Raw genomic sequence first — 20,556 nt, 5'->3', positions numbered from 1 at the left:
TATTAAATAATGCAAAGGAATTCTAAGCAAATCTTGTCAAGTGAATTAGTGTAGCTCACAGCCATATGATAAGGACAGGGCAGAGTATGTTATTCTGTTCTTCTGAAATAGACTACATCTTCTTCATATCATGTTTCTTTAGACCTCTCTAAAATAAATAATGTTTTTTTTGTGATGGTGTAGGCTATATTACATGGATTTATGATACTTTTTAAAAATGTAGATGTTCCAAAAGGTCTGCATCAGTGGCTTGTAGGCTATACATGGAAGCCAGGAGATGCTAAATGTGTTTGTTCATTAAATGGTCAATTACCGTGAGACCGGTAAATATTTGCTTGACAATCACCAGCTGACAAAATGTCATTACCGCCTCAGCCCTACGTGCGACATACGCCTAGTTTCCAGAAACTAGTCACATTTCTCCTTTGCCAAGATAATCAATCCACCTGACAGGTGTGGTATAGCAAGAAGCTGAATAAACAGCATGATCATTACACAGGTGCACCTTGCGCGGTGGACAATAAAAGGCCACTCTAAAATGTGCAGTTTTGTCACAACACAATGCTGAGAAGATGTCTCAAGTTGAGGGAGCGTGAAATTGGCATTCTGACTGCAGGAATGTCCACCAGAGCTGTTGCCAGAGATTTGAATGTTCATTTCTCTACCAAAACCTTTTTTAGAGAATTTCGCAGTACATCAAACCGGCCTCACACCCGCAGACCACGTGTAACCATGACAGCCCAGGACCTTCACATCCGCCTTCTTCACCTGCGGGATTATCTGAGACCAGCCACCCGGACAGCTGATAAAATTGAGGAGTATTTCTGTTAGTACTAACTAAATTTTGTGTAGAAAAACACATTTTGATTGGCTGGGCCTGGCTGCCCAGTGGGTGGCCCTTGCTGCCAAGTGGATGGGCCTATGCCTTCCAAGGCCCAACCATAGCTGCACCCCTGCACAGTCATGTGAAATCTATAGATCAGGGCCTAATACATTTATTTCAATTGACTGATTTCCTTATATGAACTGTAACTCAATAAAAACGTTGAAATTGTTGCATTTCTATTTTTCTTTAGTATACAGTAATCCCTCGTTTATCGCGGGGGTTACGTTCCGAAAATGACCCGCGATAAGTGAAATCCGCGAAATAGAAAACTTTTTTTTTTTTTACAATTAGCAACTATTACATGTATACAAATACAGTGACTCACGTGTAGGCCGTTTCGTCGACATTATGGGTTTAGGAGATGTTCGAAATTACAAGATAATTTGGCCAACTTAATGTAAATTTGCCAAGCTGTTTTATGTACGTACACATAACTGCACGAGACGACAAAATGATAGCACAATTCGTAGCATGTTTTGATACAAGAAGCGGGAGTGAGTTTTTAGCGAATCAGAATGCAGAGCACAATGCACCAAAAAAAAATAAAAAATGCATTATGAAAATCCGCGAAATAGCGAATCCGCGATAAGTGAACCGCGAAGTGGCGAGGGATCACTGTATTCATATTTTTAGAATGCAATAAAACATTAAGATTCAAAGACAATTGACATTTCTATGGTACAAACGTAAGATAAACAAGGTGACGAAACATAACTATCTGCAAGCCACACCTCCAATAAGCCACACCTCCAATAAGCCACACCTCCAATCTTCTATTAGGCTGTCACCTCTACAATATATATGTTTTTTTTAATCAAAATTGATCCCTGTCATCACAAAAAGGTTCTGGTTAAAACTTTTACATAGGGGTTCCTTGAAGACCCTTTTCAGAGTGGTTCCTCAAGTAACATTTTTGAACTGGAAAGTGTGTGGCAATATCTAGAACTCCAACAGGTTTTTCCAGGCTCCTTTACTTCTAAAATCACAACAGTGTCCAGTTTTCTGGGTTATTGCATTCATTAAATCACTGAAACAGATTTTTGTTGTCAATACCCTGCACAATTAGGCCACTGTGTTGTTCTAGAATTTTTATTTATTTTACCTTTACCATTTTACCTTTACCTAGGCAAGTCAGTTAAGAACAAATTCTTATTTACAATGACGGCCTAGGAACAGTGGGTTAACTGCCTTGTTCAGGGGCAGAACGACAGATTTGTACCTTGTCAGCTCGGGGATTCAACCTTGCAACCTTTTGGTTACTAGTCCAATGCTCTAACAACTAGGCTACCCTGCCGCCCCAATGTAAACTGCCCTAACCAAAACATGTTAACCGCATGCTGTCATTGGCAGTGGATCATTATGACTAGTCTCTGTGGCAGGATGTGTCCAGTATACTGGACTGCAGTAGGGTACAGTCATCTGAGCTAGCATATAAAGATGTCAGCAATGTGACCAGGTTTAGAAGGCAGGTAACTTACATACTGTACATACTCCACAAGACCCAAAGACATGAATTATGGTAGACCTTGAAAGATTGTTTTACCTCCTGGCTAGATTAGATACTTGTATTGAGCCAAACAGCATGTGTGTGGGCGACACGACGGGACTGATAATGATAAGGGCGGGTCTGGTCTAGGCATTAGCATGAAGCAGTGTTCCTGTATTTGTGTCATACACTCGTATTCATGTCAACACACTAATAAAATGTCAAAATAAAAGTGTCATGCTCTTCTTCCTTTGCTTCTTCTTCTTGATAACATGTATGTCAATGGATGGAGCTACATATGAGCCCAAACAAAACATAAACATTTAGGCCCAGCGCCTTGACAGAGACAGATACAGGACACCCTGATTGAATGGTGAAACTGATGGGAAAATGGCTGTCCCACACAGTGCCTCTTACTTGGTTACAAAGTTGGAGCAATCTCAGAGCATGAGGGAAGCCATGTCTTACTGCCCTGACCAATCACACTCAAGATCCAGCTATCTAGCTATTCAGGTCACCCTCAAAAAGAGGAGAGGGTACTCTATATCCCTCAAGTGGAGTTGGGAATAGGGGACGGTGGTTCAAGTTTTTTTAACACTGGATAAGAGGTGTGCTTACTTTCCCTATGCTGAGCGTTATCAAAGTAAAAGGTGTCTTGCCTCTTTGTCATGTAGTGCAAACAGTTGTCTTAACCCCATAACCTCTGTAAGTATGAAAAGTTGCATTGGGTTCAGTAGTATTTAACACACTTTAAAGGGCGGTAATGTAATTCAGAGGAGTATGTTATCGACATTCCCCCAAAAATGTTAATAATAAAATGCTGTTAATATTTCAGGGCCTGCATGTTCTCATCAAACATCTTGATTATGGTATTAATAAGAATATGAGCAACTGATTAATTCATGAAGTTTTCAATGAGAACACTTGGGGATCTGCTCTCATGTACATTATAATAATTTCATGAGGGTGGCTTTGTGGAGTTAGTTGCCAGCTACCCGCTGAAGGATTTACAATAAGTCTTGCAGTATTGCATGTGTATACTCGTGTATGCGTATAGTTGGCTCTGATACTATTTTTCTTGGACTACAGTAATCCCTTGATGTGTGTAATACAAATCAAAGTTAGTAGTTGTAATATAAGTTTACGACTGGAGTTATTATTTTTTTTAACCTTTGACTCCTTGGCGTTCCCAGAGGCATGCCAGGTTTGCAGGTTGGCAGACTGGTGCCAATTTCTAACAGACTCATTCATAGTCTAATTAGTCTTATTTGTTTGACCCTACCAAGTACATTAGATTATTAGAGGGGTGTCTACATTTCCCCCTTGCACATTTGTTTCTTCTTCATATACTAGATTTATAACACTTGTAAGGAAAGTTTCCTGTACTCAAGTACTTCAAATCGGGAAAATAATGCTCATCTTTCCCATTGAAATTGATATCTTACTGTACAATTTTGTAGATCTGTAATTATTATTGAACAGAAAAGCAAATGATTAGATGGGAGTCTCCCTTGAGACATAGAAAAATGTACGCCTCTCCAACGCACTCCTTTCCTGTGCACGTCTCAGTATTTGGTATTCAAACTAACCTAATTCAGTCACATAGCGTGCCCTGTCGGTGTGGATAACTTGCACACTCAGATATCTTTTTTTATTCAGCCACTGGTCAACATATTTTGTGGAGTTTTCATTCAATCGGGTTTTCAGTACATTTATCTCCCTTTAAATACACTGTACCTTTAGGTTGAATTTTGTTAACAGATTCACTAAACAGGGCTCTCCAACCCTGCTCCTTTTTGAGTTACCGGCCTGTAGGGTTTCGCTCCAACCCTAATCTAGCACACCTGATTCTAATAATTAGCTGGTTGATAAACTGAATCAGGTTAGTTACAACTGGGGTTGGATTGAAAACCTACAGTAGGGTAGCTCTCCAGGAACAGGGTTGGAGAGCCCTGTACTGGAATATTGAGAGAACGGGTTCAGAATATTAGGGATCAAATCAAATCAAAATTGTATGTCACATGCGCTGAATACAACACCTTACAGTGAAATGCTTACCTACAGGACCTTAAACAACAATGCAGTTTTAAAAAAAATACCTACCGCTTGCCGTATGGTAGCAGAGACAACAGTCTATGACTAGGTGGGCTGGAGTCAATGACAATTTTTAGGGCATTCCTCTGACATATAGAGGTCCTGGATGGCAGGAAGCTTGGTCCCAGTGGTGTACTGGGCCATACACACTACCCTTTGTAGTGCTTTGCGGTCGGAGGCCGAGCAGTTGCCATACCATGCGGTGACGCAACCAGTCAGGATGCTCTCGATGGTGCCGCTGTAGATCCTTTTGAGGATCTGAGGACTCATGACAAATCTTTTCAGTCTCCTGAGGGTGAATAGGTTGTCGTGCCCTGTTCACGACTGTCTTGGTGTGCTTGGACCATGATAGTTTGTTGGTGATGTGGACACCAAGGAACTTGAAGCTCTCAACCTGCTCCACTACAGCCCCGTCGATGAGAATGGGGACGTGCTTCGGTCCTCCTTTTCCTGTTGTCCACAATCATCTCCTTTGTCTTGATCACGTTGAGGGAGAGGTTGTTGTCCTGGCACAACACGGCCAGGTCTCTGACCTCCTCCCTATGAGCTGTCTCGTCGTTGTCAGTGATCAGGCTGTTGTGTCATCGGCAAATTTAATGATGGTGTTGTAGTCGTGCATGGCCATGCAGTCATGAGTGAACAGGGAGTACAGGAAGGGACTGAGCACACACCCCTAAGGGGCCCCGTATTGAGGATCAGCGTGGCGGATGTGTTGTTACCTACCCTTACCACCTGGGGGTGGCCCGTCAGGAAGTCCAGGATCCAGGTGCAAAGGGAGTTGTTTAGTCCCAGGGTCCTTATCTTAGTGATGAGCTGTGAGGGCACTATGGTGTTGAACTCTGAGTTGTAGTTAACGAATAGCATTCTCACATAGTTGTTCCTTTTGTTCAGGTGTGAATTGACGGTGTGGAGTACAATCGAGATTGCATCATCTGTGGATGCATTCATCTCCGTTTCAGCACCAAATTGGTAGATTTACTCTGACCTTGTAGATTATTTAGGGCAGGGATGGGTAACTGGTCCTTTTGTAGGCCCGCAGACCAATTAAAAATACTCGGAACAAAAATAAACGCAACCATTTCAAAGATTTTACTGAGTTAAAGTTCATAAGGAAATCAGTCATTTTAAATAAATTAATTGTATGGATTTAAATCTATGGATTTCAAACGACTTGGAATACAGATATGCATCTGTTGGTCACAGAAACATTTTTTAAAAAGGTAGCGGTGTGGATCAGAAAACCAGTCAGTATCTGGTGTGACCACCACTTGCCTCATGCAGCTCAACACATCTCCGTCACATAGAGTTGATCAAGCTCTTGTTTGTGGCCTGTGAAATGTTGTCCCACTTTGTAACAGTATCGGCACGTGAGTAAAATCCCCCTCCCCCAAAAAGACATAGTACCAGTGGTGGAAAAAGTATCCAATTGTCATACTAAAAGTAAAGATACCTTAATAGAAAATGTCTCAATAAAAGTGAAAGTCTATAAGTATTTGGTTTTAAATATACCTAAGTATCAAAAGTAAAAATCATTTAAAATTCCTTATATTAAGCAAACCAGACAGCACCATTTTATTTTTTATTTATGCATAGCCAGGGTCGCGCTCCAATCCTCAGACATAATTTACAAATTAAGCATGTGTTTAGTGAGTCCGCCAGATAAGTGAGATTTAGACCATACTCCTGTCCTGCTAAGCATTCAAAATGCAACGAGTACTTTTGGGTTGCAGGTAAAATGTATGGAATAAAAAGTACATTATTTTCATTAGTAATGTAGTGAAGAAAAAGTAGAAATTTGTCAACTATAAAAAGTAGAAATTTGTCAACTATAAATAGTAAAGTAATGTACAGATACCCCAAAAAACTACTGAATTGAAAAATATTTTACTCTTAAGTACTTTACATCACTTCATGTTACAACCTACACTGTACAGTATGTGTTTTGATAATTGCGTTGTTTGCTGTTTAGTCATATGCATTGCAACCTTGACATATAGGCCTAAAGGCCAAGACAATAAGAAGACAGTCGCAGAATAAATTCAACCACACCTTTGTTTTATCACAAAACCGGATAGCAACCTCTGCTATATTGCATGTAACAGACCTGTTACATGACAAACAGCATGATTAAGCAAGTTAATGTTTGACATTTTCGGACCACTAAACATCTATTGATTTAGAAATACAGAGTTACCGCTGCCTCCACTATTCCAGCACCATTTCAACATCATCAAATCAACTCTGCTTAGTCTAATACAGTGACAACTAATAGATATCAACAACAATTTAGTCCAAATCAACATACAGTGGCTTGAGAAAGTATTCACCACCCTTGGCATTTTTCCTACTTTCTTGCCTTACAACCAGGAATTAAAATTGATTTACACAGTATGCCTACCACTTTGAGGATGCAAAATATTTTTTTGAAATAAGACACACAAAAAAAACTTGAGCGTGCATAACTATTCACCCCTCCAAAGTCAATACTTTTTGCAGCAATTACAGCTGCAAGTATCTTGGGGTATGTCTCTACAAGCTTTGTAAATCTAGCCAGTGGGATTTTTGCCCATTCTTCAAGGCAAAACTGCTCCAGCTCCTTCAAGTTGGATGGGTTCCTCTGGTGTACAGCAATCTTTAAGTCATACCACAGATTCTCAATTTGATTGAGCGCTGGGCTTTGACTAGGCCATTCCAAGACATTTAAAGGTTTCCCCTTAAACCACTCGAGTGTTGCTTTAGGGTCGTTGTCCTGCTGGACCGTGTTCCTCCGTCCCAGTCTCAAATCTCTGGAAGACTGAAACAGGTTTCAAGTATTTCCCTGTATTTAGCGCCATCCATCATTCCTTCAATTCTGACCAGTTTCCCAGTCCCTTCCGATGAAAAACATCCCCACAGCATGATGCTGCCACCATCATGCTTCACTGTGGGGATGATATTCTCGGGGTGATGAGAGGTGTTGGGTTTGCGTCAGACATTTGCGTCAGACATTTTTGTCTCATCTGAACAGAGTACCTTCTTACATATGTTTGGGGAGTCTCCCACATGCCTTTTGGCAAACACCAAATGTGTTTGCTTATTTTTTTCTTTAAGCAATGGCTTTTTTTTTTGCTACTCTTCCGCAAAGCCCAGCTCTGTGGAGTGCACGGCTTAAAGAGGTCCTATGGACAGATACTCCAATCTCCACTGGAGCTTTGCAGCTCCTTCAGGGTTATCTTTGGTCTCTTTTTTGTCTCTCTGATTAATGCCCTCCTTGCCTGGTCTGTGAGTTTTGGTGGGCGGCCCTGTCTTGGCAGGTTTGTTGTGGTGCAGTATTATTTACATTTTTAATAATGGATTTAATGGTGCTCCATGGGATGTTCAAAGTTTCTGATATTTTTTTATAACCCAACCCTGATCTGTACTTCTCCACAACTTTGTTCCTGACCTGTTTGGAGAGCTCCTTGGTCTTCATGGTGCCCCTTGCTTAGTGGTGTTGCAGACTCTGGGGCCTTTCAGAACAAGTGTACTGTATATATACTGAGATTATGTGACACTTAGATTGCACACAGGTGGACTTTATTTAACAAATTGTGTGACTGCTGAAGGTAATTGGTTGCACCAGATCTTATTTAGGGGCTTCATAGCAAAGGGTGTGAATACATATGCACACACAACTTTCCGTTTTAAATCTTTTTGAATTTTTGAAATAAGTTTTTTTTTTTTATCACTTCACCAAATTGGACTATTTTGTGTAGGTCCATTACATGAAATTAGAAATAAAAATATATTTAAATTACAGGTTGTAATGCAACAAAATTCGAAAAAACGTGAATGGGGATGAATACTTTTGCAAGGCACTGTAAGCTAAATATGTGGCTGTCCATGGTTGATTTCTGCTTGCACGCTAGTAGGCGTGCGCAAGTAGAAAAGCATGTTGACTCACCCTACTTCTAGAGAAATGCCAATGCCATCCTTCTCTCTTTCATATTGATGAAACGGTTCGTCACTCTGTCATACAGTACACACTTTTATTTTTTGTTGTCCTAGGCTACCTGGCTAAAATGCTTGCTCACTAGCCTACCTTCCATTCATGGGCAATGCTAGCTAGTTAACATTAACCTTCTACATCTAGCTATTGTACATATTGCACTTACATCCTCTTAGGCCATGGGCACAACAATGTATAAAGGAAGGGTTGGATCAGAATCGCCGTTATAATCATGGGCCAGTACGGAAAGTTAAGTAAAACCACAAGTCCAAATCCCTATCTCCATCCATGGCTAATTTCGGAAAGGGCCAATTTTAGCTAGCTATCTAGACAGCCTGTGGAGGGCAACACAACGTGATGCAACAATTCAAGAATGGTCTCAAAGCAATTTGATAGGAGAGACGCCAAATCCAAGAGGTCTTCCCTTGACACTATTTTATATTCTTTGCCAGGACCATTCACAGTTGAGCTCGCTCAGTTTAGCTCAATGCTGATTGGCAAATGTTTATACATTTTTTGTCAAGGGAGGCCAAAATGCTCGCTGGCTTCCCTTGCATTCAATGCTAAGGATGGCAACAATGTCATACTCGTTTGGACCAGACAGTATCAGATAGATGGCCTGCACGTAAAGAGACAGAGGGGCGCTGTTTCATTAGCTCGGATGCCTTCTCCTGTGAGATACATTCAGCCTCTTGAAAATTGAAGGAAAATTATGAAACAAAGAGAAAGACAAAATACAGCTGAAGTTGGAAGTTTACATAAACCTTAGCCAAATACATTTATACTCAGTTTTTCACAATTCCTGACATTTAATCGCAGTAAAAATTCCCTGTCTTGGGTCAGTTAGGATCACTACTTTATTTTAAGAATGTGAAATGTCAGAATAATAGTAGAGAATGATTTATTTCAGCTTTAATTTCTTTCATCACAGTCCCAGTGGGTCAGAAGATAACACACAGTCAATTAGTATTTGTTAGCATTGCCTTTAAATTGTTTAACGTGGGTCAAACGTTTCAGGTAGCCTTCCACAAGCTTCCCACAATATGTTGGGTGTATTTTGGCCCCTTCCCCCTGGTGAAACTGAGTCAGGTTTGTAGGCCTCCTTGCTTGCACACGCTTTTTTAGTTCTGCCCACACATTTTCTATAGGATTGAGGTCAGGGCATTGTGATGGCCACTCCAATACCTTGATTTTGTTGTTCTTAAGCCATTTTGCCACAACTTTGGAAGTATGCTTGTGGTCATTGTCCATTTGGAAGACCCATTTGCGACCAAGCTTTAACGTCCTGACTGATGTCTTGAGATGTTGCTTCAATATATCCACATAATTTTCCTACCTCATGATGCCATCTCTTTTGTGAAGTGCACCAGTCCCTCCTCCAGAAAAGCAGCACCACAACATGATGCTGCCACCCCCGCGCTTCACAGTTGGGATGGTGTTCTTCGGCTTGCAAGCCTCCCCTTTTTCCTCCAAACATAACGATGGTCATTACGGACAAACAGTTCTATTTTTGTTTCATCAGACCAGAGGACATTTCTCCAAAAAGTACGATCTTTGTTCCCATGCGCAGTTGCAAACCGTAGTCTGGCTTTTTTTATGGCGGTTTTGGAGCAGTGGCTTCTTCCTTGCTGAGCTGCCTTTCAGGTTATGTCGATGTAGGACTCGTTTAACTGAGGATATAGATACTTTGTAACTGTTTCCTCCAGCATCTTCACAAGGTCCTTTGCTGTTGTTGTGGGATTGATTTGCAATTTTTGCACCAAAGTACATTAATCTCTAGGAGACAGAACGCGTCTCCTTCTTGAGCGGTATGGCGGCTGCGTGGTCCCATGGAGTTTATACTTGCGTACTATTGTTTGTACAGATGAACGTGGTACCTTCAGGTGTTTGGAAATTGCTCACAAGGATGAACCAGAGCTGATCGTGGACTTCAGGAAACAGCAGAGGGAGCACGCCCCTATCCACATCGACGGGACCGCAGTGGAGAAGGTGAAAAGCTTCAATTTCCTCAGCGTACACATCACTGACAATCTGAAATGGTCCACCCATACAGACAGTGTGCTGAAGAAGGCGCAACTGCGCCTCTTCAACCTGAGGATCTTGGCCCCTAAAACCCTCTCAAATCCTTTACAGATGGACACTTGAGAGCATCCTGTCGGGCTGTATCACCGCCTGGTACGGCAACTGCACCACCTGCAACCACAGGGCTCTCCAGAGGGTGGTGCGGTCTGCCCAACGCATCACCGGGTGCACACAGTCTGCCTTCCAGGATACCTACAGTAACCGATGTCACAGGAAGGCCAAAAAGATCATCAACGACATCAACCACCTGAGCCACGGCCTGTTCACCCCACTACCATCCAGAAGGCGAGGTCCGTACAGGTGCATCAAAGCTGGGACGAAGAGACTGAAAAACAGCTTCTATCTCAAGGCCATCAGACTGTTAAATAGTCATCACTAGCCGGCTACGACCCAGTTAATCAACCCTGCACCTTAGAGGCTGCTGCCCTATTGACATGGAATCACTTGTCACTTTAATAAATGTTTATATACTGCTTTACTCATTCATATGTACAGTGGGGAGAACAAGTATTTGATACACTGCCGATTTTGCAGGTTTTCCTACTTACAAAGCATGTAGAGGTCTGTCATTTTTATCATAGGTACACTTCAACTGTGAGAGACGGAATCTAAAAAAATCCAGAAAATCACATTGTATGATTAAGTAATTAATTTGAATTTTATTGCATGTTAAAAAAGTTTGACACCCCTGATGTAGGCTATAAATTGGCAGTTAAATATGTGTGCTTATTAGGCCTACTGATGTTCGATACTGATAGTGGCTAATATTTAACATTATAGAAATAGGAAGCAGAAAAAGTCGGGGTAGCCAATAATTAAGACGTTCGAGAGTGCCCCTCCCTGCAAGTTAAAAGTCCCCACAATTTAAATTATGCATAATGGCACAGCATTTCATAAACTTTACTATGGGAACATTGATATGCTTCCGTTTGCCTCCATATGACTGGTTTCACATTTGTCTCCAGCGTTAAAATAGGTCTAAAACAAGTGTAATTTATACTTAAAATAACCTTATCCAAACAGATTGCGCATTTACCAAGCTCTTATCAAGTTGTAAATTACAGTGCATGGAGAATGGTGTTATTTCTCTCTACTTGGAACCGATAGGTTTGGTAGTCTTATTCAAGGTTCCTCACGCTTAAAAGGTAGTGGAATTATTAGGCAATTAAGTCAAGGTCAGAATACAGGTATCTGTTGACACACCTCCGCACATCTTCATTTATTATATCTCCACACCATGTGAATAGCGGGTGAATAGCATGCTATTCTCATGCTTAAGATCAAGGTCAGGATACGCGTAGAGAGAAGTGCATAAAAAAGGAACTACGTGCACTTTAGTGGGGTCAGAATTCCCCCTTAGTGATTGGATAAACATTGGATAAACAACACCATATGCTCACTTTTAATTTGTCTCTCTTTCAGTCCTGTTTTTTTGTGTGTTCTGTAAAATGGATTACGACTCCATCTCTTCCTGCTATAACAGCCCTGCAGTCTAGCTATGAATTTATACAGTTCCTTTGAGGAGCGTTTGGTCTTTGTCCTGAAAATGTGTTAACAGCTACAGAGGAATATCAATTAGATCCATGATCCACGTCAATAATTTTGTTCACTGTGCTTCTCCCGTTATCATTATTTCTCCTTCAACACAAGCCTTTGTGCGGCTTTGCTCTTCAGATGCGGCAACTTATTTTTATTACCTGTTTTGTTAAGCATACCGATGCCGTTCTTTCACCCTCTTCCCTGTGCCTACTCCACCAAGGCACCATGTGCACCATGTGAACACTTACAGTTCTCATGCAAATTGCTCCTGCCATCTCTCACCATTGTTCACCGGCTGCATAACTCTACTTGGTTGCCATGGGAACTAATGATTATTTCTATCACTTTGTTGAACTTGGCAGCCATTTATTAGCACATAGTCTTAAAGAGCTGGTGTCTCTCATGCTTTAGGAAGAAAATATATATATTCATAGCTGTCCTTAATTCTTTGCCATGATGTGTGTGTCGCTCAGCTATATTTAACATCAATTGTTGATTGGTCTGTCTAGTCGACAAAATTATTCCGTCTGCCTATTTGAAATATTTATTGAATGTGTGTGTTGTGCTGAGAAAGCCCAATCTGTGATCCACTAGCTCCACACACAGTCTTCCATTGCGAACTTACATCAGTTGAGACCTCATTGATCAGCAGTGCTATCTAACAGTAGCCCAGACAGGATCGATCTGACATTGAATGACCCTCCTGTCCCTTATTGCAGGAATTGATCAGACACACGAGAGGCCTTTGTCTTGTTAACACATTTTCAGACTGCTATTTGTTTTTTTAGCAATACCTGAGGGGTATCCAAGCAGGTTTGAAGAGTTAGCGACGTAACTTTGGTCATACGAATGTGGCTCAGCTTTAAGCCAGGTACATTTCTATGGCAACAAATCCTTCAGAACTAACCTGCTCTGGGACAGGCTAACTCTCGGCTAACTCCACTGACCCTGAATGAAAAGACTGAGCCACAAGTTGAGGATCAATGGAATCAAATTCCCACCCTCTTGCAAAGATTGTGTAATCATTCACAAAATTTGAGGAAGACGACTGACTAAATAATATCACGCACAGTAACACTTTTGTATGACCTAACTTGTGCTTGTGGTTATGCATTGATAAGCACACCAAAGTCAACATGAATTATAAGCAATAAAGACGACACTTCTAAAAGCCTATTTCACACCATAGGCTGCTGAATTTGGGGGAAAACTTTTTTTCATTTTGATGTCAGCACAAATGAAAATGTGGCACTGACTCGCCCATGGATTGATGTTCTAGCATTGTCTCAATGAAGAGTTTAACTGAAGCTAGTTAGCTTTAGAAAACCCTGAGTAGATCTAGCTTGCTTCGTAGGATACCCCTCTGATCTGTGGCATGGGGTGGTCTAGCAGTCTAAGCTCCTGCCTCTGGAGCACATGTACGATGTATTGCTGCCAGCATGGGTTTGAATCCAACCCACTTATCTTTCAGTACTTTCTCAGTACATACCTTTTACCTCTCTCTCTCTCTCTATCCAATAAACATACAAAAAGTATTACCTGATCTAACACCCCTTGATAATATTAAATCAATAACAATGCCAACGGATGTATGTATTGAAATCAGGCTCATGCTGCCTAGAAGGTGGCTGTGAGGGACTCTATATAACACTGGGTGAGCTACATGCGTCTTGTTTTCTCTCAGATTAAAACATTACTCCAGTGTTGACAGGAAGGCCCTATTCTGAGCTTTCTTCAAACAGCCAGCGGAGCAGGGAGGCCTGGTGTCTGGGACCTTGGTTTGCTCAGCCTCGCCGGGTGGACATACACAGTGACTAAGGCCCAATAAATCTTGAGGCAGGCTCTCGGGCCCTTCAATCAACAACAATGGCAGGGGCCTAAATCTCCTAATATAGAGCTGAGCTTTGATACAGGCCCGCGGTGGTTTATTTAGTTAACTGTTGCGGAGGGGGCTGTGCTGACGTAGGCTTCCTTAGTCAAACACGGACAGTGTTTTTGCGGCTGGGCTGTATGTGACTGGCAGATATAGAGCCCATCCATCCTGTCTGTCAAAATGGCAGACTCAGAAAAGGTCTAGAAGTGAGACTTAACAATGCCAAAGCACCAGACGACTAGCAGTCTTTATATTTCAACAGGGTTCTGTTTATTTTTTTTTGCGTTAATCAATTAGCCTCATAGTGTAAATGTTTTCTAGCTAGCACCATAACTTAATGAATACATGTGGTTTGACTACCAAACAAGCCTTTTTGTGTTCTTGTCAAAGTAATGAATCCATCTTCAACACCCACTATGTCTACTACTGAGTATGTGGTTGTTGAGGCAGGACATCTTTCGCTAGCTGAGTAAAACCTCATACACAACTTTGACTTGGCGCCCCATTGCTCTACATAAATATGACCATTTCAGCTTTGATCGGGTTAAAAATCATATTTGCACAATGTATTCAAAGGCATGACAATATAAAACACATCAAGATAAACAAAGTTGTGGTCCCTTGACTTTTAGTTGTTTAATTAGTGTGCCTATATCATTTTCTATGGATAGTATATTCCTCCCCCGGTAGGGAGCACATAAGCAACTTTAATAATACAACCTATAGAATGGTCTTCTTCTCTGAGTACCTGGCCACTTCTGTAACCCATGCTGAGAGGAAATAAGGGACTTCGCTCCAGAAGAGACCAGCTCGCTACGCCATTGTTCCTCCTCTAGCCCATCTTAATTAGGTCCCTTTGATTCCATTTGAACAGAGAGTGACCCAATTTGGCGTGTTACTTCTAATGCACCCTCTAGAGGCTCTCAGCATTGATCCAGGCCTCTGACTTGCTCCGAGTCCTCTCAGAAGCCGCGCTGCTTGATTCACGGCACAGTGTTGGTAATCTTAAAAGACAATGAACCAAGCAAGCATACAAACTCAAAGGGAATGGGATGTTCTATTTCAATACAGGTCGCCAAGGCCTTTGAGCACCTGGCGACTAGACTTGGCAAGCCAATGATATGCTAATTGTAACAAACAGCCAACTGACATCTGTGGAGCAGTTTAATAGGAGCGCTCCTGGGGGTTTCTCATTATATAGGCCTAAAGGATTGATATTCTGGTTATATATGTATATATATTTATTTATTTTAGGTCCCCTCTTGGACTACTATAGTCACCCAAAAGTGGTCTTAGGTGTGCCTCAGTTCCAGGGCATAAATTCCATGAATAATCTTTAGCCTATGAGTTAGCTGGGCTGACAGAGTTGTGTTTGTTTTTCATCAGTGTGTGTTGAGCTTGGCTGTGGACTACGAGGGCCAGGCGAGGGTGGGGCCTGATAGGCGGGGGGGGGGGGGGGGGGGGTGTTGTGCAGACCTGGGGGGGATTGTGGGATTGTAGGGAGCAAGGCTCCTGGGGTGTCATGAGTGTGTGGTTGTGGCAGCTGCCCTGTGAAGCATCATACTGGAAAGACATCACCACACACACTCGCGTTAGCCTCTCTGCCAGCAGTCAGACACTGACGTACACACAGAGGTGGGCGGCTAAGCCAACATTCTCCATCGCTTGGGGAGGTAGAAATTGGGCTGTGGCCGCTGTAGCCTCGCCGGGGGAAAGGTGCCAAGTGCTTGTCCATTATAACAGGATCTGCACTCTCTCAAGTCATTTTCCCCCCACGGCGCTCCCGCTTGAGTGCTGTGAAGATACAGCATGGGGAGACTGTGTTTTTGACATTTACTGAAATGGCCTTGAAGCATTTCGGTCAGGAGGAGCACAGGCATTGGCTTATGAATAGCTTGCCACAGACAGGAAGTGAGAGCAGTGAGAGGGATGGAGGAAAAGAGAAAAAGAACAGCAAGAGGGAAAGAAAGAGTGAAACTGAAAATGGCTTATACCCATACATTAATGAACTATTTAATGGCAATTCATCTTCAACTCCTTGCATAACCCCTTGATTAAAATGTAACTTAATAATGGCAGCAAACACTTGAGAGGAAGACTTCCCATCATCTCCATCACCTCTTTATTGGACATTAGAAAGTAGACATTTTCAAAAGTCATTAACCAGGCCAAATCCACACTGATGAGAACATGAGCCAATATTTTTAATTAGCTCCGGAAAATCACTAGCATTTAGTTCTAATAGGATCTTGTTCCACATGAAAGACTTGTGTTTACGCCCATATGTGACTCCCCTTTCACCTTGACTCCCCCTCCCTCCAGCTCTCCCTTCATTCCTCCCTCATTCTTTCCATCCCTCCCTCCTTCTTTCCATCCCTCCATCTATCCTGCATAACCTACACATCTTCCGGATAATGAGGCTTAATAGATCAGAACAGGCTTTATTACCCAGGTCAAGTCTCTTTAGGAATCGCCTTGCTAATGCCAAATGTTTAAAGGGATAAGTACTGTAGCTGTTTAAGTGATACATATGCAATAGGAGAGATGTTTATGCTTCTTTTCAGAGCACACAATGCATATATGAATCACTGAGGAATCCTGAAACGAGTCCCTGAAGAGGTCATTTTTAAAATTTTATAAATGAGAATGTTGTGACATACACTATACACACATGAGTATGTGGAGACCCCTTCAAATTAGTGGATTCCGCTATTTCAGCCACACCCGTTGTTGACAGATGAATAAAATGTAGCACACAGCCATGCAATCTCCATAGACAAATATTGGCATTAGAATGGGTTGTACTGAAGAGCTCCATGACTTTCAATGTGGCACTGTCATAGGATGACACATTTCCAGGTCAGTTGGTCAAATTTCTGCCCTGCTAGAGCTGCCCCGGTCAACTGTAGGTGCTGTTTTTGTGGAAACGTCTAGGAGCAAAAACGGCTCAGACACAAAGTGGTAGGCCACACAAGCTCACAGAATGGGACCATCGAGGGCTGAAGTGCATAAAGATTGTCTGTCCTCAGTTGCAACACTCAATATGGAGTTCCAAACTGCCTCTGGAAGCAACATCAGCACAAGAACTGTTCGTCGGGAGCTTCATAAAATGGGTTTCGATGGCCGAGCAGCTGCACACAAGCCTAAGATCAGTGTGTGCACTGCCAAGCGTCAACTGGAGTGGTGTAAAGCTCACCGCCATTAGATTCTAGAGCAGTGGAAATGCATTTTCTGGAGTGATGAATCACGCTTCACCATCTGGCAGTCCGACGGACAAATCTGGGTTTGGCAGATGCCAGGAGAACGCTACCTACCCAAATGCATAATGCCAATTTAAGTTTGGTGGAGGCAGATTAATGGTCTAGGGCTGTTTTTCATGGTTCGGGCTAGGCCTCTTAGTTCCAGTGGAAGGAAATCTTAATGCTACAGCATACAATGACATTCTAGACAATTCTGTGCTTCCAACTCTGTGGCAACAGTTTGGGGAAGGCCCTTTTCTGTTTCAGCATGACAATGCCCCCGTGCACAACGCAAGGTCCATACAGAAATCGTTTGTCAAGATCGATGAGGAAGAACTTGACTGGCCTGCACAGACCTCAACTTCTTCGAACACCTTTGGGATGAATTGGAACGCCAACTGCGAGACAGGCCTAATCACCCAACATCAGTGCCCTACCTCACTAATGCTCGTGGCTGAATGGAAGTAAGGTCTGTGCAGCAATGTTCCAACATCTAGTGGAAAGGCTTCCCAGAAGAGTTGAGTCTGTTATAGCAGCAAAGGGGGCGGGATAATCTCCATATTAATGCCCATGATTTTGGAACGAGATGTTTGACGAGCAGATGCCCACATACTTTTGGTCATGTAGTGTATTTAGTATGATGATATTAAGAGACATAATAGAGACCGAGAGAGACAGAGTGACAGAGAGACAGAGAGAGAGACAGACAGTGTGGCTGAGAGAGACAGACAGCATGGCTGAGAGAAAGAGAGACAGAGAGACAGTGGCTGAGAGCAAGTAGGAAGAAGATTTTTTTTTTTAAGAGATAAAGAGATGGCAGATTGAAACAAGCATTCGTACCACACGCCAACCCGTGTTTCCTCATGTTCCTTTGATTCTAGCTGGCTTGTGTTAGCTTGCTACCTGGAAACTGTTCTGTCAGAGATAGAGGCATGCTACCAGAGACAGAAACCGTGGCAACAGGAACAGCAGCCGCAGCAACAGCAGTAGCTCATAACACAGGCCTAGTTTGAGATAGAGAAGCCACAGATAATGAAGGGAGTCAGATTCCCTAGTGGTCCCAGGCCTGAATCTGGCCAGGTTGCAGGATCAGAGCTGGCTATAGTGGCTATATGGGGGGGGGGGGGTCTTGGCTGTACTCAGACCTAGCTGTCCTATCAGGCATCATCCATTGTCCATCCACCAGGATCCATCTGGAAAGCCAACAACCAGAGTTTTGTTCTGAGCCTCTTAGCACAGCACAGCTTGTTAGCCAGGCCTGCCTCAATCTTGGTGTTTGGCTTTCTTATTCACCAATGTGTGCTCAACCTTGTACATTCACACATACACGTAGCCCAAGCTTTACACACTCATCATTTGCAGCCAATACTGGTCTGCAAAAAGACAGGCAGTCCCATAGGCTTCCTATCCAGCTTGTTAGGTACACTGCAGACTGTACTCTGTCCTGGCCCAAATCACCCTCTGTGTCACGCAAAACAAACAGCAAGGTCAGGAGATGGTGGTTGGACTGGTGAAGACTTCCAGGTCCAGCTATGCCGATATTAGTTGATTGTCTGAGCCAGATGGCCTAGTACATCGTTGGAGGATTAGATGATTTGTCTGTTACCAGTGTTGTAAAGGACAGCGTTCCAGAGTCTGATTATAGTATGACCATCACTCCAATTAGACCTGAAACAGATAGATCCCTTTTATCTTTGAAACAAGGGAGTGGACATTCATTTTAGTAGATGGTTTCATGGAAACTGCAAAATAGGTCAAGAACATGTCCTGTGTTCACAACAAATAACCTTGTTTCAGCAGACTGGACTGTTATAAGCACAAACATTAAAATTCCCATTACAGGACCAATGAGCATAGAGTACATGACGAATGGTAAACTTACCAATTGCTGTCGTGATTGAAGAGAGGTTGTTCGCTACGTCATGCAGCATCCTTCAAAAATAGGAGAAACTCAAATAAACAAACATCCCAAACAATCTTGTGCCTGCTTGAAAGCCTGAGACAACAACCTTCAAAGCAGCCATGAAGAGGACCTATTGTTTGATGAGGCAGAGGCCATATAATGCAGTGCATTTTAAGTGAAGATGTTGAAGTACCTCTGGATGGTGACTCATGTCCCTGAGCCCAGAATACCTCACTACCATGGGCCAGAAACAAGATGAGAGAGAGAGATGTCTGGGTTTGCGTCACCAACCTCTATGATTCAGTTGTGTTTGTGCCATGTTCTTTCTATCAATTCCTTTGATAAGGCATCAGGTTTGTTGTCCACTGGGACTGCCAATAGATGGAGTTGATTGGCGCTCCACTCAGGGCCTGAGAGAGAGAGGAGAGGACGAGAGAACACAAGACGAGAAAGAGAATGTAAAGCCCCAGCAGAACCAGTACCCCTCCACACCATTGACCTGCATGATGAGCACAGACCTGCAAAGTGCTTTTATTTCCCCCCACTCCATCTCTCCCCGTGTATCGCTCTCCTCCCCCGTATCTGATGTTCTCTGTTCATTCATAGGAGATAAAAAGATGAAAGGAATGGAGACAATCATGAACTTCAGTATTGGATGTTTCTGTGGAAAGATACAGTTGTCTACTATCTTTTCTACATCTCATGTTGATTTGAATTTGTTAGTCGTCAGTCCACTCAGATATGTGCGTGATTTCAAAACTAAAAAAAAACATTTTAAAGAAGACTCACTCCAGAAAACCATATACACCGTAATCAATATTAGCCGGTCACTGCTATACGTGCATTGCATACATGCGTCCTTTTTAATTCTGCTGCCGTCACTTCTTCACCCTTCTCTTTCATAAAAATACAATTATACAAAAGAGCTGGAGTAGAGGTACAACAGGCACAATCAGAGTCGGTTGGTTATTGTCCACAAAGGGTGTTGAGTCACCAGAACTCACCGTGTGGTGAGCACACACACACACTAACCATAACAGCTTGTTTTGGACTCCTACTTTATAGAAACCTTCACATGGACAGCTAGCTAGCCAGGGGGAAATTGATATATTACGCAATCATCAGTTTCTGATGGCAGTCGCAGTGGTATGTCTAAGAGAGAGACCGATGCATTCTACCATCCACACAGTGCAGCCAGTGTGGTTTTTTCTTTGAGCTAAAAAGTGCAGAGCTCCTGACTTTATTTCGCAGGACTTTTGCCAATCACAATGTTTTGGTGATTATTTTCCAAGGATTAGGGGTATTTTTCCGGTAGATTGTAATAGCCTCTGTATATTCTAACCTCCTTTTAATCAGCGGGGAGAAGGAACAATCACTTCCATCACTGGGATGTAGCCGCTCTCCCAGCCAAAGTGTGTTGCTTATTTATCCAGCGTCTCAGACTCTCCCAGTTTATTTTATCAGACTGAGTGAAATTCCAGTATTGG

Source organism: Salvelinus alpinus, chromosome 14 (genome assembly GCF_045679555.1).
Source record: "Salvelinus alpinus chromosome 14, SLU_Salpinus.1, whole genome shotgun sequence".
In the NCBI taxonomy this organism is placed as follows: domain Eukaryota; kingdom Metazoa; phylum Chordata; class Actinopteri; order Salmoniformes; family Salmonidae; genus Salvelinus; species Salvelinus alpinus.
The sequence above is the reverse complement of the archived record's forward strand: the minus strand, read 5'-3'. Positions refer to the sequence as shown.